Genomic DNA, 4,952 nt, shown 5'->3' with positions numbered 1-4,952 from the left:
CTAGTTCCAGCTCCTGCCAACCTAGCAGTTCGAAAGCAAGAAATTGCAAGTAGATAAATAGGTACCACTTCGGTGGGAAGGTAACAGTGTTCCGTGAGCCTTGGTGTTTAGTCATGCCGGCCACATGACCACGGAAACGTCTTTGGACAGCGCTGGCTCTTCAGCTTTGAAACGGAGATGAGCACCGCAACCCTAGAGTCAGATTCGACTGGCTTTCGAGCAAGGGAACCTTTACCTTTTACCTTTAGTTTGTGGGGGGGACTGTGTGTGGGAGAGTTGTGAGTTGTTGCAGAGTCCTGGCTGCTTGAGATAGGGTGAGAAAGGGTCATTGTTTGACTGTAATTGAGTGCCTAGGTGAATTTGAATAGCTGCTGGCCATGCCCTCTGCAGGTTCTCCTTGTAGAAGTCTAGTTACCTTACTGGCTTCTCTTATGTTCCTTTTTTTTTTAACCAAGAGACAGTATTGAACTAGACTCTATTGAACTGGCTGTATGGTTGCAGTGCTTGTGGCTAGACAGCTGTTGTCAGACCTTCTTGCACTGTTTGGCGCTATCAGACGCACTTCTGCATCCAGACCAGGGTGTGAAAATGCACCCCTACCTCAGTACCAGGCAGTGTCCTGAGAATGCCAGTTGTAGGAATGGAATCCACTCACACACTTGTTCCCATGCTGCTCGGCCGCTTCACATCTCATTTTTCCCTGTCATGCCTGCTTAAAAGCGCAGGAGTGATGGCAACAAGGCAGGGATCTTCCCTTCCCTGTCAACTTTCAGACTGGTTCCTCTAGCTGTACCTTTCTGCAGTTATAATCAGGTGATCTTATTTAGCACCATGCTATGAAAAGCTTTAACAGCCCATTTCCACATATTGAAGGGATAGGATTCACACACACACACACACCCCGGCCAGTTGCCAACTTTACTCCACTGTAACCCTTCTGCAGTCAGACTAACCCATAGTAAATGTCTTCAGAATGGCAGCCTTAGTTATAATTTTATGGACACTTATTTGAAAGTAATTCTCATTCAACTCACTGGAACTTCCTTCTGAGAAAAGATGCATAGGATCATGTTATTATTCTCCAAAATTGGAGTAATTAGTCGTACTGATCAAGACTTGTTACAAGAGGTGTAGAAAATTGAGTACAAATGCATATTGGATCAATGCATCCAAGAGCTATTGGCTTAATTAACTGGCTTTGTTTCAGAATTACAACACCATAAGGGTAAGTTTTGGCCAAAATGTTTACTGTTTCAAGCTTCTTCAGAATTGTACATCCAGAAAAAACCTAGGCTGAAGCCAGAGCTTCTCCCCAAGCTGATCCCTGTTGTAGCATCTCTCAGTGCTGGGTTGCAGGAGACACTTTACCTTTCAATCACTGAGGGAAGAAGAATAGGAGGCAAGCTATGAATATTTATGAAGCATAATAATCAACATTCCCAAAGCATTTCTAGCTGCTGGCTTAAAGGAACAGGGCCTCCCTTTAACAGGGTGAGAGTCTCTTTATTTAATGTATTAACATAGTCAAACAGGAGCATCTTTTGTTACCTATTTTCCAGGGCATGAGGGGTTTTTTTGTGTCATGTGCTTTTCTGACAATAATGGACAGATTAATCCAGAGAACAAGGTGAGGCTGCACAGTTTACGTGAACTGGAGTGAAACCCGGGCTGGCTTGTCATGTTAACATAATTAGGTCATCTTCAGGTAACTGGTTGTATCCAGGGAAGAGAGTTGTAGTACTTATTCCCAGTGAAATACCTGCCTCTCTCCCAAGGAGAACATACTGCCTGCTCATAAGAGCATAAGAACATAAGAAGAGCCCTGCTGGATCAAAACAGTGGTCCATCTAGTCCAGCATCCTATCTCACACAATGGCCAACCAGTTCTTCCGGAGGGCCAACAACAGAGCATAGAGGCTGAGACATTGCCTCCTGGCTCTGGGATTCAGAGGCTTAGTGCCTCTGAATATGGAGGTTCCCCTCGGGCACCATGGCTAGTAGCCACTAATAGACCTATCCTCCATTAATCTGTCTAATCTCTTCTATAGTCCTTATTCCATGGTCCCTTCCAGTCATAGTAGACAAAACCAGTTCTTGGGTTGAAGGTTTGCACCTACACCCAACTATGAGGTTGGCTTTGGAATGCTCTGTCTCCTCCCCTCCAAGATGACTGTGCCATCTTTTGAGACTGGGTTTATATTTGTGGATTTTTAAAAAATAAAACTCAACTTGAATAATAATGAATGTCTTTTTATGATTATGGAATATTTTCAATTTTTTATAGAATGCCCTTCTTATATATAAAAGGCAAGCCGTGCTGGCGACAACTCACCTACACTCTCCCATTGGCCACTGGGGAAGCTGCCTTGGTGTCCTATTGGCCCATCCCACCGGCTCCTCCATTCTTACACTCCCACTTTTGATGCATTGCATCTTGGGAGTTGTAGTTCTCAGCTGGCCTTACTGCAACCACAGCAAAGGGAATTAGAACTACAGCTCCCAAATTGGGAGTCCCAAGAGGCCATGGGGCATTAGCAGGGAGTCAGTTAAACTGTTAATCAGTTAAAGGAAATCAGTTAAACAGGAAGCAGCTTTGGAATTGAAAGGGGTTGTGGTAGGGTTGCCAAATAATTCTTCGCCGGGAGCAGGGGGCTCCCGGCTGGCGTCGGGTGAGTGCGCGCGCGCACTGCGTGCACGTCACCCGGAAGTGACGTAGGCACGCTGGGGGTGGAGCCATGGCCATACAAGGGAAAACCATGGCCATGGCCCCGCCCCCAGCTTGCCCGGCGTGCCCACGTCACTTCCTAGTGACGCGCACGCTGGGGGCGGGGTTCCCCCGGGGCCCGATTCCACCGCGGCGGAAATTGGGCCTCCAAAGCGGGGGTTTCCCGCCCCCCGGCCCGATTTGGCAGCCCTTGGTTGTGGGGAAAGGAAAGGCCTGGACAACTCTCTGAATTACAATTGATCTCTAGACTCCAGAGATCAGTCCCCATGGAGAAAATGGTTGCTTTGAAGGGTGAGCTCTATGGCAGTATACCTCACTGAAGTCCTTCAACAAACCTGGCTGTCCCCTTAGTATTGCCAACCTTCAGGCAACACCTGGAGATTTCCAAGATCAGTTCTCCTGGAGAAAATGGCTGATTTGGGCAGTGGACTCTATGACATTATACCCTGCTGAGGTCCCTCCCTACCCCAAACCCTAAATCTACAGGTATTTCCCAAGGTATAGGTAGGAACTCACAGGCTGGGGCAGGTGATGCTCTGTATTCTTGGTGCTTGGGGGGGGGGCAACAATGGGAGGGCTTCTAGTGTCCTGGCTCCACTGATGGACCCGATGGCACCTGGTATTTTTGGTCACTGTGTGACAGAGTGTTGGACTAAATGGGCCATTGGCCTGATCCAACACTGGCTTCTCTTATGTTCTTATGTTCTAACCCAGAGTTGGCAGCCCTGTAACTGGCTACAGAACCATTTTCCAGACTCTTGGAACCCGGAAAATATGGCACAGGAGGAGGTGCTTTTCTACCTTAGCTGCCACTGCATAGCCCCAAATCAACATAAGTCAGGGGTGGGGGGAACCATTCCTGTTACCATGCAGCTCTCCTCCCATACTACCCACTTGGGGCAGCAAAAGGACTTGAGACAGCTCTGCCTTATAGCAGAAGGAAATAAACATGTCTTGCCTCCCTCTATGTTCCCCTTCCCACCAGCCACAGCCAGGACACTCATCTGGAGCCTCTTTCTAGAGCTCATTGTATTTCTTCCCACAATGGGCTGTATTCCTAGTTCATTTATAATTTAGATACCACCTCTCCAGAAACCTGCTAGAGACAACTCACAGCATAAAACAAGATAAAATCACAAAAACATTAAATCATTACAGTTAACAAACCCATTAAAAACACAGCCAATAAAACCCAGATTATTTATTTATAGCATCTTATATGTCTATATTAATACATTTTTTATTTGTTAGGCTATTTTATAGACAGGTGTTATATTGCTTCATGATCCAGGATGTTTCTTCATATGAATAATGACTGCTGATTTCAGAACTCTTGTTGAGTTTTAAAGATTTTATCTAAACAAATTTGGCCTGGCTTTCAGTAATCACTATGCTGTCATTATAAATGTATTCATGTTTTATATTCCATATTTATTGATATATTGTACACATTTTGTGAATTGAATTGTTATATCATGCTCCGTGTTTGGTGTCAAAGGCGTTATTCTGTCTTATCCTTTTCTGCATACTTTCTTGTACTTCTTTCATTTTTTTTTGTTCAAAAGAAGCCAGTCTTTTTAATGCTGGTTGTTTCTTTGTTGAATCTTTTTAGGTTGTTCCTCTATGATATATGCTGAAGTTAGAATAGAAAAGTTAAATATTGATGTGCATCATAATAAAGGGAGATACTTGGAACACCCCACCCTCCTTCTTGAATAGAATAATACCTTAGGAGTTTTGCCCTTCTGGGCTTTTTAGAGTTAAAAATAAATTGGTCTAATTTAATTGCCAGTCCTTCAAAATTTTATGTGATATATGAAGAGGTAACATAAAAACAAAAAAGATAATTTTGGAAGAACGGACTTTTTAATCATTGCACCGCTGTTTTCTGCTTTGCCCATCTAATCAAATCCATTTTTATCTGCCTCTACATTGTTTTATATTGATACATTTTGTTTAGGTTTTTTGGGATGGATAACATATCTTAAACTTTTATATACTAATAGGATATTTAAAGTATGAGAGGCTTTAAATTGAATTGTAGGGGGATTATTACAACATAGCATATTAGATTTTGTAAAGTTTACCCTGAGGTCAGAGATTTGATTGAATTTTAAAAATTATTCCTTTAAAGGTTGCATAGATTCTGTCAAATTTATGAGAGATAACAACATATCATGCACATACATCATTAGAAGATGTCCCTTTTCTCTAAATTTAATTCCTC

This window comes from Gekko japonicus, unplaced genomic scaffold (assembly GCF_001447785.1).
Source record: "Gekko japonicus isolate JY-2015 unplaced genomic scaffold, Gekko_japonicus_V1.1 scaffold555, whole genome shotgun sequence".
Taxonomy (NCBI): domain Eukaryota; kingdom Metazoa; phylum Chordata; class Lepidosauria; order Squamata; family Gekkonidae; genus Gekko; species Gekko japonicus.
This window is presented reverse-complemented; position numbering follows the sequence as displayed.